Source organism: Lactuca serriola, chromosome 9 (assembly GCF_051521515.1).
Source record: "Lactuca serriola cultivar US96UC23 chromosome 9, Lser_US96UC23_V15, whole genome shotgun sequence".
Classification (NCBI taxonomy): Eukaryota; Viridiplantae; Streptophyta; class Magnoliopsida; order Asterales; family Asteraceae; genus Lactuca; species Lactuca serriola.
The window spans coordinates 217,810,565-217,838,322 of NC_136416.1; the positions used below are offsets into that span (position 1 = coordinate 217,810,565).

Genomic DNA, 27,758 nt, shown 5'->3' on the forward strand with positions numbered 1-27,758 from the left:
ATCAAGAAGGTACAATCGGTTTTTGTTTCATTTAAAATACCATAATGCTCCTATGAAAAAGAACTAAAAAGTGTTAATACACGAATCTCTCATCTAGATAGTAGTTTCACTCAAACTCGAGTCACCAATTCTAACCTAACTGATCAATTAAGCAGGGTGTCTTCGAAGAGTGAGGAGCGGCGCATGTGGATCGAGTTGAAGGAGTCTGAATTAGTTAAAATAAAAGACGAAAACATTTATTTACAGAGAGACAATTTAAAGTTGTTAAAACAGCGTAATGTTTTTTGTTTGATTGCAAAACGTCTTTACACTAATATTACTCAACTTCACTTGGATTGTGAAATAGGACAAAAGATCCATCGCATGATTTTGCCCTTCCTTGAGTTTAAGGAGGATGAAATCGATGCGGAAGCTTATAATTGTGAGAGTGTGATATCATCTGATGACGTCAATCCGACCTATATGTATGGACTGGACAAAATTGAATCTTTCATTAAATCCAAGGACCACAAGGACATGCTCAAAAACCTTTTGGATGAAAATGATAGACTTAAACTGAGAACCGAAACCATACAAAAATTTGACTCTTTAAACGCCAACTTGAGCTCAGAAAACAAAATTGATGTTGAAAATGCATCTGAGCTTAATGAGGATGACAACATGAGTGAAATTTCTGTAGAGGACACGGTTGACTGCTCAGAATTTGTAAAAAGCGAACCTGAAAACCACAAGAATCTAATTTCTGAAAATTCCGTGGAGTTCGATCGATTGTCCCAACAAAAGTCCCCGATCTTAGCAGAGAAAGCGGTTGTATATCAAAAGGTCAAGACCACTCCAAATCAAGTGTACAAGGTCACTGGAGTAACCGAACATCAGACTGCTGAACTCACAGCAATTGTAAACGAAGACAATGCTGATGGTTGCGATGAGTTCTTCTGGTTCGCTCCAATCGATAATGCAGATGAAACGGTTGGCTTGTCAGAAAGGACTTCATGGATTAGTAAAGGTAGATACATACCAGAACCCTTGAACAAGCCAGATAATTTCGATGTGCCAAGTACTAGTGGTACGAAAGACATTCCTCATGAGAATGGAAGTTCGGCAAAAGAAGACATTCCCTCTAGTTCCTCAGTTCAAAGTGAAACTCCCACAGTTCAAAGTGAACCAGCCAAGGAGAAACCGAAAATGAAAGCCAATATCCATCATCAACCGAAGCAGATGAGGAATAAGAAACGTGAAAGGAACCAGAGATACAGGAAGAATCTCTCTGAAAGGAAACAATTCTGGCAATCCCATAATGCATATTTCTCACATCAAGACAAGAATCTGAAGTTTGAGAACAATCCTGTCAAAAAGCATGAGAGCCACAACAACCGAAAGCCAGGGTTCGGCTCGGAAGAGAATGCCAACCGAAAGCAAAGGTTCGGTTCACAGAACGACTCCAACCGAAAGCATAGGTTCGTTTCTGAAATCAAAGGAAATCAAAACTCTAAGGTCAGTCCCACCAATGATCAAAAGCAAAAGGGTCACCTAGAGTCTCCAGCCAAGAAGTCATCTCAATCTAAGCCCACTCCTTCTCATTCATCTAATTCTTCTAATTCTTCCAATTCATCTCCATCTTGCTCTAAAGCTCATTCTATTCGTTCTAAAAAATCTCATTCGTTAGCTGAACAAAAGGGCAAACAGAAGGTTTCTGCATCCAAACCAGAGTCTAAACCGAACGCACCTAATCCTAATAAAATCAAAGTCTTTACCATTAAAAAGAAAGATGAAACAACACTCATAAAACGAACATATCTTGTTGACATCTCTCTTACTATTCCTGTTCCTGTGAAAGGCTCACGTGGACCCAAGAAACTTTGGGTTCCTAAATCTGCTTAATTTTTGCAGGTTATAAGTGACGAGCAGTTCGACGAAGAATGGTACATCGATAGTGGCTGCTCGCGTCACATGACAGGGAGGAAAGAAGAGATCAGGGAATACAGGTCTCTTTCAAATGGTGGCAACGTCAAGTTTGGAAACAACTCTTTCGGCACCATAAAGGGATACGGAATGATAACTAATGGTGATTTTACTATAAGGAAGGTGGCTTATGTGGAAGGACTACAACACAACCTCATCAGTGTATCTCAGCTTGTTGGAGGTACAGGTCTCAAAGTCTCATTCGACGATGAAGGTTCTGAAATTATTGAGAAGAAGACGAAGAATGTAATTCTCAAATCTGAAGGTAAGGGTGAAATGTTTCCTCTAAACCTCAAACCCATCAAAGGAAACCCAGCTATATGCTTGTTATCAAAAGCGCAATCTGAGGAAAGCTGGTTGTGGCACCGAAGACTCTCTCATCTCAACTTTAAAGATATCAACAAACTTGTCACTGGAGGTCATGTTCGAGGCCTTCCATTACTCAAGTTCGACAGAGATCATTTGTGTGCTGCTTGCAAAATGGGGAAGCAGAGTCGTCAAAGTCATCCATCTATAATTAACACGAAAGTTGTTGAACCACTCGAATTACTTCATATTGATTTGTGTGGTCCATCATCTATCGAAAGCATCGGTGGTAGCAAGTATATTCTTGTTATTGTTGATGACTTTTCGCGATTTACATGGGTGTTCTTTCTAAAGCTCAAATCTGAAGCGACTCATAAGCTGAAAGTGTTCATCAAACAAATTGAAGTACAGCTCAAGAAGGTCGTTCGCAACATCAGGAGCGACAATGGTCTGGAATTCAAGAACAGGGAATTTGAAGATTTTCTAGCAGAAAAGGGAATAAGTCACAACTTCTCAGCTCCCTACACACCTCAACAGAACGGAATTGTCGAAAGACGAAACCGATCTTTGTGTGAAGCTGCCCGAACTATGCTAAGTTTTGCTTCCTTACCTCTTTATTTTTGGGCTGATGCAATTTTTGCTGCTTGTTTTACACAGAACAGGTCCTATCTCAACAAGCGATTCACGCTCACACCATACGAGATTCTCAACAACAGGAAGCCCAATGTGAAATTCTTCCACGTGTTCGGCTCACGGTGTTTCATCTTTAACTCTAAAGAACACCGCAACAAGTTCGATGTCAAAGCCGACAGGGGAATCTTTCTGGGCTACTCTCTCACTTCCAAAGCATACAGAGTCCTAAACAAGCGTTCGAGAAAAATCGAAGAGACCTATTACGTGACTTTTGACGATAGCTATGTCAAAAAGCTACAGGCCAAAGAAGACACCGTTGGGAAAATCTTTCCTCAAACTGGCCAGGTCACAGTCTCGATCGCTAATCTATTCGAGAAGTTTGTGGAGCTATTTGATGAACCAGAGAAAGCTACTCTCTCATAAGCAGGTGCGGCAGACAATAAGGTAGACCATATGAAGCAAATTGTCGAAGAAGCTGCCAGGAGAATGAACGAAGGAGGATCGAATTCTGATGAACCTCCATCCACCGATGCTTCAGTCGAGGGGGAGCCAAGCTCTACAACTGCTACCGAAAGTCCAACTCCAACCGAAAGTACTTCTCCAACCGAAAGTGCTTCACCAACCGAAGGTGCATCAACGCCTGAATACCAAGCACCACAAGAAACCTCTGGACCTCAAGTTTCTCCAAACATTCCAGAAAGCTCATCTATCGAGGGGGAGAAACCTTATATGACGCTCGACTACGAAAGCCAATCCGAGCCAGAAGAAATGATCAACGCTGAACTGGACCCCGCCTTTAATCCAAACTACCCTCCTCTTACCAAATGGACCAGAGATCATCCTATCTCTCAAGTGGTTGGTGATGTCTCCGAAAAGGTTCTGACCCGATCACAACTGAAGGCAAAACAGACATCCTTATTTTCAAAAGTTGAGTTTTGTATGTTTAACTCATTCGTATCAAAAGTTGAACCGAAGACAGTTAACACTGCTCTCGATCACTCCGATTGGGTTCAAGCAATGCAAGATGAACTGAACGAATTTGAAAGGAACAAAGTCTGGTGCCTCATTCCAACTCCTCCAGATGCCTCGGTTGTTGGTCTCAAATGGGTCTTTAGGAATAAAATGGACAAGGAAGGGAATGTTATAAGGAACAAAGCTCGTCTGGTAGTAAAGGGATATTGTCAGGAGGAAGGGATTGATTATGAAGAGACTTTCGCTCCTGTAGCTAGGCTGGAATCTATAAGAATATTTCTTGCTTACGCTGCCCACAAAAACTTTGAAGTTTTCCAAATAGATGTCAAGTGTGCATTTCTTAATGAAGAACTCGAAGAAACCGTGTATGTGGAGCAACCTCCTGGGTTCGTGAACGAAAAATGTCCAAATCATTGCTATATTTTGGATAAAGCTGTGTATGGCCTCAAACAAGCTCCGAGAGCCTGGTATGAAACGCTAACTAAATTCTTAAAGATGTCTAAATTCAAACAAGGTTCGGTTGACCCAACCTTCTTTCGCAAAAAGGAAGGTAACCACCTTATGATAGTTCAAATTTATGTCGATGACATCATCTTTGGCTCAACGAATCCCAGCCTAACAGCTGAATTCAGAAAGCTGATGGAGACTAAATTTGAAATGAGCTCAATGGGTCCTATTAACTTTTTCCTTGGTTTAAATATTAGACAGGGACCCGAAGGCATCTTTATCAATCAGGAAGCTTACACGAAGACTCTCCTAGCAAAGTTTGGTATGATGGGAGACTCCAAAGTCAAAGTCCCAATGGCATTCGGCACCAAGCTAACTCCATCTCTAGACAAACCGACTATTGATATCACGCTCTATCGTCAAATGATAGGCTCATTAATGTATCTTACTGCTAGCAGGCCTGACATCATGTTTTCTGTGTGTTACTGTGCTAGATTTCAGGCAAACCCACGCGAACCTCACATGCTTGCAGTGAAGAACATTTTACGTTATCTCAAGCGAACTGCCTCCTTGGGTCTATGGTATCCTTCCAACTCAGGCTTCTTCGTTCAAGCCTATTCAGATGTTGACCTTGGAGGATGTGGACTCGACAGAAAAAGCACTACTGGCGGATGTCAATTCCTTGACGGGAAGTTGGTTAGCTGGCAATCCAAGAAACAAACGTGCGTGTCGTTGTCTACTGCCGAAGCGGAATACATAGCCGCTGCATCCTGCACCTCTCAAGTGATTTGGATCCAGAGTCAACTTCGAGACTATGGACTCAATATGAAGAAGATCCCACTATATTGTGACTCTGAAAGTGCAATTAGGATCTGTCATAACCCAGTGCAACACTCTAAAACCAAACACATAGCACTGAGGTATCACTTCATCAAAGATCACGTGGAAGATGGAAACGTCGAAGTACACTTTGTAAGAACCACTGATCAACTGGCTGACGTCTTTACCAAAGCTCTTCCTGAAGCATCATTCAACAGAATATTGCAAGGGCTAGGTATGATGGAATCAGAGTCAGTACCTCAAACTACCTCTCAACCTCAAACGTAAGAAGCGAAATTGACCAACGTTCAGGTTCGGTTAAATCATCTGACTCGCTCATCACCACAAAGGTAGTTTTCTTGGTTGTATATTACTTGTACAAAGTTGTTTATCTTATTGTTAAAAGTATTTTTTGATTCCATGTCTAAATTCCTTGGTTTTCTAAAATTTTCCAAAACCGAAACCTACCGAAGGTTCGGGTTCGGTTTCTCAAAATTTTCCAAAACCGAAACCTACCGATGGTTCGGGTTTGGTTTCTCAAAATTTTCCAAAACCGAAACCTACCGAAGGTTCGGATTCGATTTTTCAAAATTTTCTTGAACCGAAACCAACCGAACGCTCGGGTTTGGTTTTTCAAAATTTTCTTGAACCGAAACCAACCGAACGCTCGGGTTCGGTTTTTCAAAATTTTCTTCAACCGAAACCAACCGAACGCTCGTGTTCGGTTTTTCAAATTTTTCCACAGTTTTTTTCTTACTCTTTCCAAAACTCCAAAAATATTTTTCTCTTTTAATTTTGTTTGTGTGTTCGTTCGTTTATGAGGATATAATTGTTGGATTACTTAAGTGTCCCTAGAAGCATGCGGCTGTATGTGTCCCAAGCCTCATAAGATTCTGAATAATAGCCTTAATGACTTGGTATAAACAAACCTTGTCTTCCCAATTAGGCTATCACATTTATTCTAATCGTGAGCTACCTCACTCTCTTCTCACATGAGATAAGAGTTTTCTGCTTGGTCCTTATTTTCGCAGCAGAGGTACTTTAATTTCTTACACCATCTCCATTACATTTCTCCATTACATTCGTTTCATCAACGTAACCCTTGAGACTCTCAGAAATTACCACTGAGGTTTATGGTTACACAACAACTGTGTTTATGATCTCAGTTTCGTGCCACTACGAGCTGAGTGAAACCCAAAATTCAACACCAAATCTGAATTGACGGTGAACAATAAATTTGCTCAAGTTTTCACCAAAGAATTGACGGATGTATCTTACTGAAATCTCAATTTTTTATTTTTGAGTGATTCCTATGAAATTGTTAAACACCATAACATTTCTTCCCTTGGGATCCAGTTTCTAATTTTTTTTTCTGAGATTTTATATTTTCCAAGCCAATTTAAAATTAATTCCTACCTACTTGTTCAACAGACTACACCGGTCTCACAAGTACTTTGTTCACTTTCTTTCTTATTTCAAGATTAGAATTGCTGAATCAAAGAGAAAGCCACCCTTACTTAGCCTAATTAAAAGAAGCCTTTCAACATTTATTAATAAATGTTTGATCGTCATTCAACGGGAATCCACATTAACACTTTGAGGTCTCTCTTGATCTTGAAGGAAGAGATTCGTGCCCGGGATCATTTGTTTCGTGTCATTATTGACATCACAATCATTCCTAAAAAGAGTTGCTTTATTTCTTTTCTTTTTACACTCTTTGCACGAATATCTTTGATTTTCCAAAATTCCGTTACTAATTATTACAGGCTGTATTATTGCTTTGGTGGTTAATTATCAAGCTGTGGTAAAAAAATCATCCACGTGGGTATTTAATTGAAATGATGCCATTTAAAAGATAAGATAAAGGGTTGCTGACTCAGGTGGGAGATCAAAGGATTAAAATTCTAACGACAGTTAAAAAGGGGACGCGTGTGAATATGAAACGCCCATTCTTTTACTGACATCATGGACGCGTGTGCGCATTTCAAGCGACACCTCTCTGGCCCTTAAAGGCGCGTGAGGATTTGAAACGGTATGCTCTGAAACGGCGCTTGCTAGGCGGCGTGATCCTAGGAATCTGACACTCTCTCTCCTACGTGATCATCGCATGCCTTAACTGTCACGCATCTGTCATTCCGGAAACCCTTTCGTATTTCCATAGAAGATTTGAAACGATTTTTCTCTCTCCTTTCACCCACTATAAAAGGCAGTCTATACTCCCATTTACCTTTTTACTGCATCCGGAATTTCCAAGAGAGCAAAACATCCCAAAAGCTTCACTGTTCATCTTCTTCTACTACCTTCAGCAATGGCAGAATCATCCTCAGTCCATGCTACCTCACACATCCTTCCTATTCGTCCACAACAATGCTTGGTGATCGATCTAAACCCTCTGGCGTACGACTCTTATATGTCGTCGATCATCGAGTGCCTGAAGTACTCCCAAATCGCTCCAGCTCTCTCCAGGATTGAGTCTGTGCCCATGGAGATTCTCTCGCAGGTGTATGCGACTGCATATTACGACAAAACAGTTGAGCGTGTGTTCTTCGAGGTTGCTGATCACAAGACCTCCATTTCTCGACAACGATTTGGTACACTGCTAGGTTTGGCTACTGACCCATCGAGAATTAATCCGGAGACGATTCCGGTTGGGCATCTTTACAACATGTTCTACAACATGGGGTACACGGAGGCGCTCCCCTCCGTCGCGAAGTTCAAGAAATCCTGCTTGCCGCCACAATGGAACGGCATGTTTACAGTCCTTTTCAAGGGCTTATCTGAACGGAGCTCAGGATCCGATGGTTCAAGTCGACTGTTCCTGTCGATTATGTATGCAATTTACAACGGAGTCAACTTAGACTTTAGGTTGGTCCTCTGGCAACAGCTCATCCAGAGCCTTTCTTCTTCATCACGACATTCTGAGGTGTCGTTTGCCCGGTTCTGGATTCTTATCGCCAAATGGGCGATGGATAAGTTTGATATTCCCACTGCTGCTGGTGCATCGATGTCTTCGATCGGTACTTTTCATACCACGAAGATCATCGTCTCTAATGCATCTAAGTTTTCGTTCATTGGCTCTATTCCGAGACAATGTATGGCGATTTTCCCTCTGACAGCAGGCTCATCCGGACGATTAAGGAGTTTAAAGCGACTGGACCTAGGCAACTTACACCGGAAATGCTAAAGTCCATCCATGATGTTGACAAACTGGTTAACAGGGGCAAAAAGGCAGAAAAAGGGAAGCAAGTGACCAAAGCTCCTAAAGGTCCTTCTCCCAGGAAGAGGAAACAAACAAAACCTGCCCAGTCACCACAACCGAAGAGAAGGAAGACTCAACCGAAGCGAAAGCTTGTAATCGCTTCCTCTTCGAGTGACTCAGAAAACGAGAGTTTGGGTTCGGACGGCTCCCAAAGAGGCGAAACCCCTCCCAGAGGCAACACCCCACCCCGATCACCTACCCCAAACATGGAAATTCATGTCTCACCAGTTCCTTCACCTCCTCCAACCATCCCTACTTCCATTCCCACCATAAACCCCGTCACCACCATTCCTAAAACATCTTTCCCTATACCACCACCCATTTTCACAGATACAACTACAACCACCACAAAGGTTACAACCAACGTATCTGATACGGGGGTTCATACCAGTACAACCGAAACACCACCCGTAACCGAACCACCTCAAACCGAAACCCAGCATACAACCGAGCCTACCCACACTCAACCACCACCCGAAACTACCCCCACAAATACTCAACCTGAACCTACAAAAACCACCACCCCCATCATCTCCAGATCATGCCTCTGATGAAGATAACCCGTTCCTTGGCGGTGACAACATGACCTTCGATTCGGTCTACTTTAGTCCGTTTCAGGTTCGAAGTGATGATGAGGACGATGCTCCAGTAACAAAGAAGCATCTAAAGGAGCTCAACGAGAAGGTTGACTTACTTCTTGCATCATCCACCAACTCTCAGTCCTCTCTCTCTGAAGCCGCTCTTCAGAAGATTGTTGACGCCTTCTCCAGGGCTCAGCATGATTCTGTAGCTTCAGCCACAGCCGCCATAGACGCCTCCACAAAAGCCTGTGAGGCTGCGACCGCAAAAGTCGATAAACTATTCTCAGACGCCTCTTCCCTGTTGAAGTCCTTACAGGAGAGCGCTGATGCCACCAAGACAACTTTGGAACCAATTGTTCAGCAATTGGCCAAGTTCGTCTCAACGGAGTTACAGTCATTCGCTAACCTTCGCCAATCCATAAGCGATGACAACTCGGCCCTTCGTGCCTCCATTGATGAGCGCCTCGCTAAGCTTCAAGAGGATCTCGCCGCTGAAAACTCATTAATGGACGTTTTAGCAAGCAAAACCACCGCCCTAAAGGTCAAGAGCTCTCAGATTTCAAACTATCAGCAACAGCTTGAAGCTCTTCGATCCGAACAGGAGGTCATAAAAACATGTGTTTCGGATGTACACGCTGCCCTATCTAACATCCTGGAAGCACACGATCCGATTCTCAATCATTCGGTGAGGCGAACCCTTGCTAAAAAACTTACTCCTGCCATGGACCTTCTCAGCAAAATCGAAGGCTTACCTAGTTTCGTGTCCAATCCGAAACAAGGGGGAGAAGGGAAGAAGTCCGGATCGAAACCACCTCCTTCGTCAACAGCTACTCACACAACCGAACCACCTCCGACTGGTCAATCTTTGGGTTCGGGTGTGAAGGATAAAGGGAAGAACATAGCTAAGGAAGAAGATGAAGATGAAGATAAAGAAACCATTGCGGACATGTTGAAACGTAAAAACAGTCGCAATGTTGATGATGACTACATTCGTGTGGCGCGAGAGGCTGAAGAAGCTGAACGCAAGAAGAAAGAAGCCCACTCTCCTCGAGAGCAGGAAGACTCTCTTTCCTGCCTGGACTCGGGAGAGAATGATAAAGGAGGCCATGGATACTCCTAGCATCCTATGGCTCGAGCCGATGATCTCCTTCGACTGCTATAATTCTGTCGATTCGCAGTTCGACATGCCGTTGACTCGAAAGGCGTTTATCTTCCACGCCTTCTCCAATATTTTTGAAGTCCCTCATCCGAACCCTGAGGTTGATAGGGAGCTGATCGAATTCTATCTGAAGGCTGCTCGACCTCAATATCAAACATGGAGCGCTCAGAAGATAGTGAATGTTCGGGTTTTGAAGCCTTATACCGAAGGAAGATTCATCAATGTTCGGTTCAAGGTGATTCGAGGGTCTGCAAGAACTGAACATCTTATATCCTTGGCAGATCTACCGAATCTAAATCCTCATGATTGGATTGTTTTGCATAACATCCTTTTGACGAATGAAGCCGAATATGGTCCAATTATAGACCATCTCAAAAGGATGTTAGTCTGTTACATCATGGAGGTAGCCCTAATGGATCAGGAGGTAGCCACAGTCTTCAAGAAGAAACCGAAGATATCTCCTGTAGGATCGGCCAGTGATCTCAATCAAATGCAAATGGGCAAGATCGACCCGAAGCGCAATTCAGTTATGTTCACTAGAGCAGAAGGACAGAAATGTCTCTTTGCTTTAGCTGACAAACATCTTTACACCACTTCTTGTCTAGAGCACGTGCTATCGATCATCCGAAGGTGTAAGGAGAATGCAGCAGATGATGTCAAGTACTTCAACGACATGATCCAATGGTACATCAGATTCAGGCAGACGATACTTGCTCTGATTTCTCATCTGTTTGAGACCCTGAAGAAGAAGGTACCCGGTGCTGCTGCTGGCCCAAGTAACAAGTGAAGATCTCGCTCCAATTGACGCAAAGGGGGAGATTGTTGAGTTGAAGACTCGTTTTAAGATTGCATCTTTGGGCTCGGCTGCTAGTCCATTTATTTTGTACTCCGGTTTTGGGCCTGTCCAACCGTGAGTTTGCTAGTTTTACTATATAAAGATATGCTTGCATGCATATTAGGTTAACGCTTTAGAGAATTACGATAGAATTACAGATTTCTTTATCGTTCTTGTAAACCTCCAACCCTCTACAGTTGATGTTCTTGATCGAGCTCTTCTGAGGGTTATTTTATAATCATTCGACTCGTTTGATTCATCCTTGAGTTGTTCTTTATTTTGCATTCATTCTTGCTGTTTAATATTTATTTACCTGTTTAAGATCTAATCGATCTTCCAGATTAAGTTTTAATCTCATCAGGGTCCATAACTATTGGGCTGTATTACTCGTGGTTTGGTGGCTCACACACATAGCTGTAAAGCCTCCACCCGAAACCGTACTATGTTGACAAACAAACAGGAAGATCTATAGATCACTACCACATAGCAACAATCTATATAGAAGGACACAGATCTAACATATCACTACAACATAGCAACATCCTCTATACCAGGATACAGATCTAACAGATCACTACAACATAACAGCATCGTATATACCATGATACATCTAAAAAAATCCCTACATCATAACAACATCCTGTATAATAGGTCACATAACCTAGTAGGTCGACATTGGTGCCTTTAACCCACAAGTATAGTGAGGAAAACTCACCTAAATCGAAGAAGTATTAAATACTGCGGTACGATCCTTTTTTTTTGCACTGCTTGCACCCACGAACCAATAACACCATAACCAGATAAAATTTGAATCAATAGTCCAAAATCCTTAAGTTTGACCTAAAGTCAAACTTGGTCAAAAGTTAACGGTCAACAGAAGTCAACGAAAGGCAAAGTCCAAGACTGGTTGCGTACGCCAAGCATACTCCACGTACGGCCAACATACGCGATTCAAGTCCAGTACACCAAGCGTACTCCTAGGTACGCCCAATGTAATCTGCCTGATCCCAACATTCCATTAAGCACTTATCCATTAAGACCTTTTATCCAAAGCTCAGATCTAGACTCAAAACATCGAATTAAGTAATAAAGTTTCCACATTTATGACTTTCCATGGTTAGAAAAGGTCCAAAAGCTAAACACCCTAACTTTTAAATCCATTAAGACATCATAACACTTGCATGGAAGGGATATAAGGACTAAGATCACATTTTTATGGTTCCTAATAGCTCCATAATGGATAATGTTTCAAACTTTATCCATTAGAATGGTCCAAACAACCAAGATCTAGTCTTTAAATTTCAAAGGGACCAAAAGTGCATCTTTCTTACTTAATCTATTAATTATAAGTTTCCAACCTTTAGATCTGAATCAAAATGATATTTGGATAGATATAGTTTCCAACTTTATCCATAACAAGGTTACAAACCTTTAAGGTATAAACTTTATGCACTAAAGTGACCAAAAGCTCATAACATCCAAAACCAGAAAGATCTAACAAATACATCATCGAAATTCAAGCTCTATACCTCCAGAAGAAAGTTCAAGATGAACAAGGCCTAGATCTACAAGATCCAATGCAACAAACACTTCTCCAATGAGCTCCTTCTTCTCTAAGATGAACCAAGAACACTCCAAAGCAATCAAAAATCCCTTCTTTAGCTCACAAGGCTCAAACTAGGGTTAGGGTTTCAAGGGAGTATGTTGAAGGGATGGAGGATGAGAATAGAAAGGGTTTGGGGAAGTTAAGGAGCTTAAATAGGGATCAAAACCCTCAAATTAGGGTTCGGGTGCTGGTAGCGTATGCCCATCATACTTCTTGTATGCCCAATGTACCGGATTAAATCCCCCGACCTGCCATTGCCTAGTACGCCCAGTGATGTGCACAAAAGTACCTACTAGTTTTAAATTTATAACCTAACAAAATTAACTAGCTAAAATGCACCTAGGAAGTGTACCTAGTCGGATTGTAGTGTAGTAAAGTAATTTGGGGTCAAACACAGGGAACAGATTTAGCTAACTAATTTATGTACTAAAAATCAATCTAAAAATTTAAGAAAAGATTCAAATAGTTTTTATCTGATTTTGCAAGTTCAGACAAACTTAAACAATCAACTAATTAAATCCAATCAATGATTAAAAACACTTCTGTTTAGTTCGAATCAACTTTTCCTCAATGGTTAGCTATTAAATATGGAAGATTCAAGTTGGTTACTAGTTAATAAATTATTAGTAATTCAAGTCCAAATATACTAATGTTTAACTAATTCATGTAGAACTATGTATGGTCACACATAATTTAACAGATAATCAATTATTAATGATGAATGGAGCTATGTAAGATTGGTTAACAAACATAATTATGTTCACAATATACGTTCTCCAGCACAGCCAAATTCAAATACTTTAACTACTTATCTAAGATTGGTTTGATTTTAGCTCTAATAATCTAATGGTCACTAAATTACTAGGTAATCAAATTCATGCAGGTTAATGTTCGCTAAACTACACAAAATATGAATTTAAGCAATCTAAGTATATACGTTTAGCATGCTAGGTATAAACAATCAAACTTGAGCTTAATACCAACTAGAAAATCCATAATAATATAACTAAACCATGAGTTCAAACTTCATCTAGCTAAACAGAAGCAGCTAGATTCAGCTACTCATAGCAACAATCAAAAACACAATCTTCATTAATAATAACATAGTAATTGTACCAAATCAAAAACAAAGTTAAGATCCTCAACTTATTCTCCTTCCTTGGATGTTATTACTAATTATCTGCTTTTTTTTTTCCTCTGAAAATTGACTTCTGAACTCTCTATTCTCTCTAGCCAACCTCTTAAAGTCGTAAGCACCAAGGATATATATATATATATATATATATATATATATATATATATATATACTTTTCGTGATTTTGAACTCCACGTCGTGAATTTGGATGAATTCGTATCAGGAAAGGATTCTAATTTCTCGTGTACTTATCTTCTAGAAACATCAACTCCCCTTCATGTATGTGAAGTCCACGACGTGATTGTAGCTTTTCGCTGAGACTTTCTTTTCTTTAGTTCTTCAAACCTCCAAAGTTCCGCCACTTGTCGCTTTTGGTCCTTTTTCTTCAAGTTGACTCTTTTTGGCTGCAAAATGTAATTCAATCTGATAAGTACCATTTATCGTTGCAAATAAAAAAGATATGTATTGAATTGTATTCAAATATCGCCTAAAAATATGTATAAATATGACAATATCAAATACCCTACACTTATCTTTTGCTTGCCCTCAAGCAAAACTAATTATTTTTAATTCAAACTTTTATCATTAGCATCACATAAAACAATCCAGTTTGAACTCAACCATTATATCAATACCGCAATGCGCATATTTGTGTCTAAAATCCTAACAACGTCCCAACCCTAAATACTCACAATACTTATGAACCTTTGCCCCTTAGTTTATACGACACTCATTTTTGAAAACCTTTGAATCAATCCTCATAAATCTTTATTAACCTCAAGGTATTTTTGGTTAAGCTACCCAAACATACATAATCTAGAAATTACAACTTTAGATACCACAATGGAGCTTTTGGAATTCTTCTCTTCTTGGAATAATTGATCTTTGATTTCTTTGAATTCACCACCTTTTTGTTTGATTTTTGGTATCCTCAACTTTTTATTCTTCATAATTTTAATCTTTTGATCTTCATACTTTGATAGCTCCAAAATTCTTACAAATTTTTTCTAATATTTATCTCACTTTTTCGCTCTAATCCTACATGCTTAAGCAAGGGATCTTAACTTCAACCTTTATTGGTTAGAGATATTAGTCTAAGTGCAATGAATACATAAGCTCTCATGGATAGATTTCAGGTTTAGGCTGCAAAACTTATTATAACATATAAACTACCATATTACCTTTCATATCTCATGACTTTTTACTATGAAATGGGAAGCCACAAATACACTATAACATATATTGGCTCAGGTAAACATTTGGGCTCTCATCGGATCATCCCACACAATACTAGTATTTAAACTGTTAATTATCACTAGCTTTAATTTTAGATTATGATTTCAAATCTTTCTAATAATTTTTTAAATCCTAGTAATTTTTTTTTATTTTTTTAATCAGGATGCTTGTTTTCCTAGATCAACCTCCTACCCTACACTTAAATGATGAAATGTCCCCATTGCATACTAAAACAATTAAAGAACATAAAATTTTAAAAGGAGAATTGGAACAGACTCTCCTTGGGTAGCAGTGGCAAGGTTGATCTCCGAGACTTGTGTGGAAAGCTTAGACTTCTCGTATAATTGTTGGAAATAGTACTTTTGGATCTTCTTCTTGTGAATCCAAATGTGCCAGATCGAATGAAATCAAAGAACCATTCTTGAAAAATATGCAGAACCACTGCCACGACGTAGGAAAGCAACGTCACATCGTGGTGTCGAGAAAATGGTCATTAAGGTCGAGCAAAATAATGTCACCACGACGTGGTTGAAGGATGACACATTGTGGTGTAGTCAGATTTAGTCGCGATTAAATTTTTTGTCACGAAGTGTTGATGATGTGCACGTCATGGTGTCTTCTCAGATAATCTTCTAAGATTGAAACAGGTGGGCATCGACTCTTTGTAATGTGTAACACCATTCTCACTCTTCCTTTCAGTAAATATGCTTCAAAATGATTTTATCTTCATTATGTGCGAACCCCACACTTATTCAAAAACTTGTTCTTCAATTATGATCTTCAAAAATCGCATGACTTCTTCAAATTAAGCTCCTTCACTGCTTCACTTTTGTTCAACACTACAAAATAAGGTCAAGAACTAAAGAAACGCATCATCATTTGGTTAACGTAAAATAAAACTATAACTAAATCAAAAAGAAAAGAAAATGCCAACTTATAAAAAATCGGGTTGTCTCCCGAAAAGCGCTTCTTTTTGTTGGAGTCATGAGTTGGAATTAGTGTCACCTCACTTTGAATCGATTGGAATTTCCATCACCAATTTGCTTATTATGTTCCTTCCATCGCTTCTTGTAGTCTTGAACTCTTCTAAGATAGGCTTTTTTAGATTTCTCCTTCTTACTTTTTGAATCCACTTCTTCAAGCTTTCTTTTTACCCCCTTATTAAACACAAACTTTGGTTTTTCCCCGTCTTCAATTTTCAACTCTAATGATTCAACCTTCTTATCCAAAGTTAGCGGTTTAAATTCCATAGTAACTTCATCATCATCACTAGATACTAGATTGTCTTCACTCTCCTTACTCACCCAAGAGGTTGGAGTTTTGTAGGCAAAAACTTCAAATACAATTGGAGCGGATGCTTGTTGCTTTTTACGCTTAACTTGTTGAATTGACTTAATCTCTTCTTCCATTAATTTCTCCAACACTTTAATCTCATTATCTTCATCTATATTAAAAACTTCACCTTGAGCAAAAATTTTCTGAAATCCATCTTCCACTCCAAAGGTAACTTTTTCATCTCTAACTCTCAAAGCAAGATTGGACTCACGAATGTCAACCAAGGCTCGATCTGTATTGAGTAAAGGGCGATCAAGAATGATTGCTACATTAGCATCTTCATTCATATCCAAAATAACAAAATCAATTAGAAAAACATATTTCCCAATTTTCACCAATATATCCTCCACTATGCCTCGAGGATAAGCCACTGAACGATTAGCCATTTGAATTGTCATTCTTGTAGCCTTCAAATTAATCCGGAAGATTTAGCTTTTGGTAGAACGAATAAGGCATCAAATTTATGCTTGCTCCAGAATCAGCTAAAGCATAAGTCTTCAAATTATTCCCAAATTCACAAGGAAGAGTGACGCGTCCAGGATCTCCCATTTTATTTGGTAACTTTCCCAATATCACTTTAGAACTTTGCTCACTAAGGATCACCTTGGAATTCTTCTTTAGCTATTGGCGCGTATCAAGTAAGTCTTGTAAAAGCTTAGCATATTCAGGAACTTGGGACAATGATTCAATGAAAGGAGTATTTATTGGAATATCCTTCACTTGCTTCATAAACTTCAAATGTTCCTGCTCCAATGGATAAATTCTAGCTCGAGAAGGAAAAGGAAACTGAGGACGATAAGCTTGCACATTAGCTAAACTTTTCTGATCAAACTTACCCCACACCGTGAGCTTTGGATGCTCATGTCATGAGTTTGATGTTTCAGCAACATATTTTTCATCAATCCTTGACTTCTTCGGTTGTGGTTCGGGTTGATGTGACTCCACTTCTAGGGCTTCTAAGAACTCGGATATAGCATCTTCTTCAATTTCGATCACTATAACATGTGGTAGAGGCTTTTTTTTCGGGAAATTGTGGAGATAATCTTTCATTCACCAAAGTAGTTAATTAACCAAGTGGGGCTTCGATGTTTTGGATCAATGCTTGATGATTTATTAATAAAGCTTGACGGTCACTCATCATAGTTTGTTGGTCTTTCATCATTATTCTTGGATCTCTTATCACCGCATTGATGGGTTTTGACCATAAGAACTTTCCTATGTGCGCATGCAAAACCCTAATGCTTGGATCTAGGCTTTCTAATAAACATGCTTTGAATCCAAGTCTTCTAATGACTAATTAGGTTAAATAACAACATTGAAACAGATCTAGAATCATACCTTTTAAGACTATATGATATTATCGTCTTGCGATCACCATTTATATCGTATTCCATAAGGTGATTCCAGCAAGCGCGGGTTTATTCCAATGCTCAAAACTAGTTCATAAGCACTCATGAACATTGTAGCAATCCTTTGCTATGTCTAACACCATTTAGACATTCTACACATCAATTCATGACAATCTTCATTCATATCTACTCCCAACATATGAACGATTGTGGACCATTTGAACAATTCGATTATTCCTAATAAACTCAATTATTCTGGAAGTCAAAACATGCAAAGTGAAACAATAGCTAAACAATTAACATAAGATAGTAACATTACTCATAAATAAAACTCCTTTATTTAATCATCAAATGTCAATTACATTTATCTATTACACGTTTCTAATACTATCTAATCTATGCTAATATCATCCTTCAGCCCAATACTCCTAGCATGCTGCAAGTGCTTAACCCTACTCAGTCCCTTCGTAAGCGGATCTGCTGGGTTATCTTCTGATGATATCCTCTTCACTACGAGTTGTCCTTCTTCTACATGATGTCTAATGAAGTGATACTTTCTGTCGATATGTCTTGATCTACCATGATCCCTCGGTTCCTTGGTCAAGGCAACCGCGCCTTCGTTATCACAGAAAATCTCCATTGGCTCCTTTATGGCAGGTACAACTCCAAGATCACCGATGAAGTTCTTTAGCCATATTGCCTCCTTCGACGCTTCGCTCGCTGCAATGTACTCTGATTCGCACGTTGAATCAGCTACGGTTTCCTGTTTGGAACTCTTCCATGTCACTGCTCCTCCATTTAGGGTAAAGACCCAGCCCAACTGCGAACGGTAGTTGTCCCTGTCGGTCTGAAAGCTGGCGTCACTATATCCTCGCACCTTCAAGTCATCACTCCCTCCGAGGACTAAGAACCATTCCTTCGTCCTCCGAAGGTACTTAAGGATGTTTTTCACCGCAATCCAATGTGCTTTGCCAGGATTCCCTTGATATCTGCTAACCATGCTGAAAGCAAAGGCTACATCAGGGCGAGTACAAGTCATAGCGTACATGATTGAGCCAACTGCGGAAGCGTATGGTACTCGACTCATTTCCGCTATCTCAGCTTCGGTACTCGGACTTTGAGTCTTACTCAATTTGGCATTACTTTGTATCGGTAGTTCTCCCTTCTTTGAGTTTTCCATACTAAAACGTTTTAGTACCTTCTCTAAGTAAGTATTTTGACTAAGTCCAATTAGTCTCTTACTTCTTTCTCTTACTATCCTTATTCCCAAAATGTAAGAAGCCTCTCCGAGGTCCTTCATAGCGAAGCACTTCCCGAGCCAGGACTTAACCTCCTGCAGAGTCGGGATGTCGTTTCCTATGAGTAATATGTCATCGACATATAGAACGAGGAAGCTTACTATACTCCCACTGGCTTTGACATATACACAAGATTCGTCTTCGCTTCGTACAAATCCAAACTCTTTGACTTTCTCATCGAAGCAAAGATTCCATCTGCGAGACGCTTGCTTAAGTCCATAAATGGACTTCTCAAGCTTACACACTCTATCCGGATGCTTCGGATCCACAAACCCCTCTGGCTGAGCCATGTAAACATCCTCAGCCAACTTTCCGTTAAGGAAAGTGGTCTTGACATCCATTTGCCAAATCTCATAATCATGAAATGCGACAATTGCTAGCATCACTCTAATAGATTTAATCTTCGCAACTGGTGAGAAGGTCTCATCATAGTCAACTCCGGGAGTTTGAGTAAAGCACTTTGTGACCAATCGCGCTTTATATGTGTGTACGTTCCCATCCACGTCGGTCTTCTTCTTAAAGATCCATTTGCACCCAACGGTCTTACGTCCGGGCACGTAATCAACCAAATTCCAAACTTGGTTATCATACATGGATTGGATCTCGCTATCCATTGCCTCTTTCCACTTTACAGACTCCGGGCCTGCCATGGCTTCCTTATAGCTATTAGGTTCATCAAGATTTACTAGTGTACCATCACTAATATACGTGTCCCCTTCGGTAGTAATATGAAAGCCATAAAACTGGGGATGAACTCTAACTCTATCGGAACGTCTAAGAGGTAAGGATTCGTCAATCGGTTCAACCGGAGGTTCCTCCTCGGGCTGAATGCCAGCGGTAGAGGTTCCTTCATCTATCAACTCTTGAATCTCTTCAAGTTCGATTTGCCTCCCACTGTCTCCTTGGCTTATGAGTTCTCGCTCTCGGAAAACTCCTCTCCTCGCAACGAAGACAACATTGTCCTTCGGTCTATAGAAGAGATATCCAAAGGATGTCTGCGGGTAGCCGATGAAAATACATCGCTCACTTCGAGGTTCAAGCTTGTCGTGAGTATCTCGTCTTACGAAAGCCTCGCGACCCCAAACCTTGATATGTGCCAACGAGGGAGCTTTCCCTGTCCACATCTCGTGAGGTGTTTTGGCAACCTTCTTAGTAGGGACTCGGTTAAGGATATGGGTGGCAGTCTCTAAGGCATACCCCCAAAAAGAGATAGGTAGTGAAGCACGACTCATCATAGAGCGAACCATATCTAATAAGGTTCGATTACGCCTTTCTGCCACACCATTCAACTGCGGTGTCCTAGGAGGCGTCAATTGTGAAACTATTCCACACTCCTTGAGATAATCGTGGAATTCAAGACTTAGGTACTCTCCTCCTCGATCGGATCGAAGCATCTTGATTTTCCTGCCCAATTGATTCTCCACTTCATTCTTGAACTCTTTGAACTTTTCAAAGGTGTCTGACTTTTGCTTGATTAAGTAGATATACCCATATCTACTATAGTCATCGGTAAAAGTCACATAGAAGCGGTTCCCATCCTTCGTGGTTGATCTAAATGGTCCACATACATCGGTATGTATTAGGTCCAATAGACCCTCGCCCCTTTCACATGTACTCGTGAAGGGTGACTTAGTCATCTTTCCAAGTAAACAAGACTCGCATGTGTCATCTTCCCTAAGGTCGAATGACTCCAACACTGGATTTGGAGTTGGGCTATGCGTTTCTTGTTGACATGTCCAAGACGACAATGCCACAAGGATGCTATATCCATACTAGTGGAAGAATCAATATTCAAAAGATCATTTCCTAAGTTATCAACAATCATAACGGTTTCATATATTTCATTACATGGTATAGCTTCAAAGTAAAAGACACCATTTAGATAAGCCAAAATAGAACCATTCTCATTATTAAAAGAAAATCTAAATCCTTGTCTATATAAACCATGAAATGAAATGATGTTTCTAGCCATTTCTGGCGAATAGCAACAATTTTTCAAATCTAAAACCAAACTATTCCTAAGCACTAAAGAATACACTCCAATCTTGGTCACAGGCGACGATCTTCTGTTCCCCATGATTAGATTGATCCTTCCTTGCTCCACATCCCTACTTCTTCTTAGTCCCTACACATTAGAACAAATGTGATAACCACAACCGGTATCAAGAACCCAAGAAATAGCATGATTACAATCGTTAGATTTGATTGTGTATATACCTGCGAAAGATGGCTTGATCTTTCCCTCTTCGATTGCTTGCAGGTAATCTGGGCAGCTTCTCTTCCAATGTCCTATCTTGTGGCAGTGGTGACACTCTGCCTCCTTCGGGTTAGAGCAGGGCTTAGCGGGATCAACTTTGATCCCACTAGAAGAGGCACCATCTCGGGCTTTCACCTTGCGATAGTTCTTCGATGAAGCTTTCCTCTTCTTTCCCTTTCCTTGACCAATAGCCAAGACAGGAGCAGCGGACGGATTGGGAGTAGGTGCAACAGACTTGTCCTTGAAGTTGCTCTCAGCGACCCTCAAGAGACCTTGGAGTTTGCTTAGGGTGACCTCTTCTTTGTTCATGTGGTAGGTCATCCTAAATTGGTTGTACATCGGAGGCAAAGAGTGAAGCACCACGTCGATCGCCAAGTCCTCACCGAAGTCAACATTTAACTTGCGAAGGCGGTCGACATACCTTTGCATCTTTTGTAGGTGCACGGTAAGAGATTCTCCATGACCCATCTTCGCGGAAATCATGTTGGTGAAAATCTCATAACGCTCTTGTCTCGCGTTTTGATGGTATCTCTCCAATAAGTCTTGGTGCATCTCGTACGGGTACATGTCCTCGTAGGACTTTTGGAATTCGGAGTTCATGGTGGCGATCATGATGCAATGTAACTTCGTTGCATCTCGCTCATGAGTTTCAAAGGCGGTGATTTCGGCAGGAGTAGCAACTTCGGGGTTGATTTTCTCGAGTTTCACATCGAGGACATACTCCTTGTCCTCATAGCGAGCAATGGTGCGAATGTATCTTATCCATTCGCTAAAGTTCGTTCCATCGAAGGTGACCTTTTGGCAAAGGCTCATCAACGTGAAAGAACTAGCAGCAGCGTTGTTTGCGTTTGACATCTACAATTAGAAAAGGACAAAGATAGACTAGAATAAGAATCCCTAATTATCACCCAATAAGAAAAATTAGGGCTAGGATCCAACAATAACATTTACATACTAGAAAAGGGATGCCGTAATCTAACATGCAAATAAATTGAAGGTAAGTGAATGACGATTCACTAATTCTCCATCATAAAACTTAAACTATTAGTCCTAAGTGTTTTTGAGAATTCCTAGGTTCGGATGAGATTCATTGAAACTATTCAATGGCATGTTTAAATCTCGATATGCCCCTCTCGTTTGCGACTGGGATGCCGAGGATCACAAAGCGGGTGTGAATTACCATGCAAATTCACATGGTGCCTTCATTGTAACGATCACCTATTCGATGTGCCGGTAAACCACACACGCTCCATCGAACTATGATAAACAATGAATCACCCTTTGCCACCTTCGCTTAGAACCAATTAGTGTGCCGGTAAACCACACACGCTCCACTAACATCTTAGCAAGGTGCAAAGTGTAATTTCATGGGATTGCATCAATTCACTTTTCCTAAAGTAACTAGGATTGGGAAATTTTAAAAAAATATGTGTAGTTACTTTATATTTCTTATTATACTTTTAATGAGAGGATGAGGTTGCCCTATCCTACCCGTTCGGCTAACGACCCTCCACCAATCAAGCAAGCGGTGGGTGTGAGTGTACACCCATTAAGCGCCATTTTATAGGCCGCAACCTTATACCCACCTTATAGATCGGCTTCGTGAATGAGGCCTACTAACGGTAAGACTAGCATTTAGTTATACATATATATATATATATATATATATATATATATATATATATATATATATATATATATATATTATTCTAATAATATCATATTAGTATAGGGTTGTATTTTAAAACTTTTAAAATCTAGGGTTTGAAATTTAAGTTGTCTAAATTAAAGCTTTTAATCACAAATATAAATTTCAAAACTTGAGGGTAGGTTTTAAACATTTAAAACATGGAGGATCAAATAAAAAATAATTCCAATTAACAATTAATATCCTAATTATTTATATTTGATTTTATTCAAGATAATTACCAAAATAATTAAAATAATTAATTAATTATCATATAAGGAAATCAAATATTTTATTAGTTGATAAATACCTTTAACTAGATCAAGATAATAGTCATATATATCAAAAAATCGGATTTAGATTGATCTATTATGATTAAGGTAAGTTTCCATAAGATAATTATGAAAAAATCCCGAATCTGGCCATTCCTGACGCCTGGACTCGCCGAGTGCACAAGGGGACTCGCCGAGTCAGGCCTACTCACCGAGTCCACCTTGGGACTCGCCGAGTCAGTGACTCAGAAACCTAAAAATCGAATTTTGCAGGTTTGTTTCAGTTAATCAAGCAACAATTTAAAGAAAACCAAGCTAGGCTCTGATACCACTGATGGGTTTTGTCCATAAGAACTTTCCTATGTGCGCATGCAAAACCCTAATGCTTGGATCTAGGCTTTCTAATAAACATGCTTTGAATCCAAGTCTTCTAATGACTAATTAGGTTAAATAACAACATTGAAACAGATCTAGAATCATACCTTTGAGTTCCTTGTTGATCTTGAGGTCTTGGAGCTTCTAGAGTCACAAATGTCACTCCTCTAATGGCTTACAAACACCAATAGCAAGAAGAATGATTTAGGAGAGAGGAGAGGGGATGAATTCGGCCAGGGTTCTCTTACTTTATGAGATGTATCGAATTCCCTATGCCATGGGGTCTATTTATACTTGTAGACTCCTTATGGGTTACAACCTAAACCCTAATTGGATAATCTTCTCTTAAGGCTATCCAAATCCATTCCATAGATAAGCCTTTGGACGATTTTGGCTATCCTAACACTCTTAGAATTCGTCCAAAGCATATCCCAATGGAATTACAGTCTAAAGCTTAACTATCAAACAATTGACAGTTTATACCCCTTTATTTAATTAATCTCTTTAAGTCACCAAATTAATTCTAATTAATTCTATGACTTATATTAATCAAATAACAAATATATTATTCATTATATTATTCTCATAATATATTAATAATATTTACTCTCTCTTAATAAATCATCCTATCAAGTTGCTATGGTGAAGGCAACCCAAAAGGACCATGCACAACCGGGTCAAACACTTGTCTAATATAGTTGTAGTCTTAGACACTATTCCAACACGCATCGGTCTCATCATGGAGTTTTTCAGAAGCCTCCATAAATCTGGCTAACATAGTCTCAAAGTCAACCTTCTTCTTAGATTGTGGTTATTCTTTTTGAGAAAAACCTTGGCCAGTCTGCCTATATTTTTCTTCTTTTTGCTTCTTGTATTCATCATATGGAAACCATTCCTTCCTTGGCTTTCTCCAATCTTCATTAAATTTATCTCCACTTGAGTAAAATACTTGAGCTTTTTTGTTCCCGTTCTCATCCAAAGGGCAATCTTTTGTTAAATGGGGACCATTGCATCTTTCACAACCAACTCTAAGAGCATATATGGATTAGTCCATCTTTGTCAGCCTCCAGTCCATAATTTGAGCATAGCTAACACAGCTGCCATATCTTCAGATGTTCCATTACCAATTCCATTCGCCCTATCATGTCTGGGATTATGGTATTCACACAAATGCTTGGAAAACTCTTCAATTAATTCCTTGATTTTGGCTGGATTTTTCTTGGTAAGTTGTCCTTGAGAATCAAGGAGTTGCCTCGTCATGACCTTAACCCCATCATAAAATGTTGAGACTTCTTATTGCACATTAAGATCATTTTGGGGGCAATTTCTAAGTAACCCCTTATAATGCTCCCAAGCTTCATAAAGTGATTCACCTGGTTGTTGCTCAAAGTTGGCAATTGCCTTCTTGAGTTTATCTATTTTGATGGCGGGCAGAATTGTTCTAAGAATTGCTCGCTCATTTGTGACCATGTAGTAATGGCACCAGGTGGGAGTGCCTTCAACCAATCCTTAGCATCTCCTTTGAAAGTTACTGGAAGCATTCTCGATAACGTTATCATACGTGGAACATTTGGAATGTTGAAATAATAAACAATGTCACTGACTTCATCAAGGTGTTTGTAAGCATCCTCAGGATCTTTTCCATAAAATGGAACATCCTTAAGCATAGAAAGAATATGTCCTTTTAGCTCGAATGTGGAAGTGGCGGGAATTATAGGTTGCACTAAGCTAGGGCCAATGTCATCTCCGATTCTCTTCTTATACGCTCCCATCGAAATATCAACAATGTTTTCCATGGTGTCTTGCTAAAATAAAACTAAAAAAACACACGTAAAAAGGAACACAAAAGAAATCAGCGAAAAACTAACTAAAGTGTCACACCCCCAAACTAGAACGGCGGAAACGTTCAGGGGCGGAGGATGTCATGTATAGTATCACAACAATTCATAATTGTAAAACAAGCAACAACATCATCCATTGCATTAACAATATAATTCAATACATGTGTGTTCTGTATGGTTTATAAGACACCAAAATATGAATCAAAATAAAAGACGAGTCTTGAACGGGCCCCGTCTTCTCAAAACCTAGTCATCGGTACCTGTCTACTGGTGACCTGAGAATACAAGTTATTTTGAAAACGTAGATCAGCATTAAAGTTGGTGAGTTCATAAGTATTTAATGTCATTGTTTGTATAAGTTTGATGAAAGTATTTGTAAATGTTTGATGTAAAAGTTTGTAAGTGTTTGTCGTAGATGTTTGAATACTTCCTAGAAAATCCTATATTTTCTACAAAAGTAGCCTTCTACCGAGACTCGACTGTTTTGTAAGTTTGTTCTTTTGTAAAAGTGAGTGTTTTTCCCAAGTATGACTATCATTACCAAAATATAGTTACATTACCATTTATGTGAGAAGATCACAATATAAATGTAATGGGAAAAAGACGATGTACAGTAGTATTGTATATAAGTAACTACTGATGTACTAACTACCTTAAACCTGTTTGTTTAATTAAGGTAAAATGTGATGAGATTATAACCATATTTGATTGACTAGTAAAACATGACGTTCGAGACGTCGAAATGGTATGAAATTCGTCACCCGTAGACGTGCAGGTCCCACTATAGCTAGCAGCAACGTGTGGGTTGGTCAATCCCATATCGATCTATACTCAAACTCACGCTATTCCTCCAGGAGACTCTAGTTACAAAACGTGACACAATAGTATATTGTCGTGCCATGAAGTAGTGGCTCACATTAATGTTATCTTTGTTATTGTATTAGTGTAGTATGTTCTCTCTGTCTTAGTATATAGTATGTTCTCTCTGTTCTAGTATAGAGTATGTTCTTTATGTTTCTCATTATAGTATGTTTGAAGTGACTCATGTATGAACTGACTCTTATATGTTTCATTGTTGTAGAAATAGTATGTAGTGACTTCCTAAACTATACCTATTATAGTTTGCTAGTAAAGTTGTTTGAATGACTGATTATGTTTGAACACCTTTGCTTCCCAAAGGTATTGAACTGAAAGAAAGAACTTTTATATCTATATACATATACATAATATATAACTAAGATTCAAACGACATTCAGACAAACAACCGATACCCTAAGTCCACAACCAAACAAGGAATAGGAAATAAGGTGGGTTATCAGTCCTAAGCCCTTTCAACCTTATTTATATAACTATATCCATATAGACATGATTTTGACAATATATAAGTTTAAAATAGTTTAATAAAGAATTTAACATATAAAAGAGTTTTAACTATTTGAATGGCTATAGATGATGATATTGCCATATTTATACTTATTTTTAGGCAGTATTTAAGTACATTTTTATTAATAAATTGATAATATGTTTAGAATAATGATACTTATGAGTTTAAATTGTTATTTTCAGTCAATACAAAGGATTTTCGAAGAAAGGGACCAAAGGTGACAAAATGGGGAACATGGGAGGCTTGGAAGACAAGAAAATAATAAATTCACGATAAGAGCTAAATTCACGACGTGGCGATGAAGCCCACGACGTGGCACGGGTGTTCCAGAAGATAAGCATCGCGACGCGGAGGATTTCCTTGAAGGATACGGATTGCTTGAAGCCCACGACGTGGCGCAACCTGGCCACGACGTGGCGCGAGTTTTTAAGGATTATATAAGTTCTCCTGATTATTACGAAAAGAGAGACTTTTGGCAGAAGAAAAAGAGCTCCAGGAGACGAATAAGAACGAAAGAAAGGTTCTGGAAGAGGGTTTTCAACACCAAAAGAAGTAAAGGTTTATTTTTAGAACATGTATTTTATTAGTTTTAGTTGTGTTTAGTTTAATTACTATGATGAGCAACTGAATCTAGCTACTCTTGTTTAGCTAGATGAAGCTTTAAACTTATGAATAGTTATATGATTATGGATTGAGTTTAGTTGGTAAAAATTTGCTTGTGTTTGATTTGTATAACCTAGCATGTTAATATTTGTTTATCTAATTGCATGTTCTGTGTAGCTTAGTGACCATTAAACTGCATGAACCTGTTTACCTAATAATTTAGTGAACATTGAATTGTTAGAGCTAGGATTGACCAATCTTAGTTAGTAATTAGAATAAATAAAGTTTAGCTGTGCTAGAGAACGTAAAATTGTGATCATAATTGTGTTTATACAACAAATCTTACATAGCATATTTATAACTATAATTAGTTCTGTGTTTAATTATGTGTGAACATACATGGTTTG

General features: G+C 39.2%; 1 non-coding gene across 1 annotated transcript; it reads left to right on the top strand.

The window, feature by feature from the left end:
• Positions 1-24,829: 24,829 nt before the first annotated feature.
• On the top strand, positions 24,830-24,936 carry LOC145077510 (small nucleolar RNA R71). The gene has a single exon (XR_013693252.1). It is a non-coding gene; the product is annotated as a small nucleolar RNA R71 (small nucleolar RNA).
• The last annotated feature ends 2,822 nt before the right edge of the window (positions 24,937-27,758 follow it).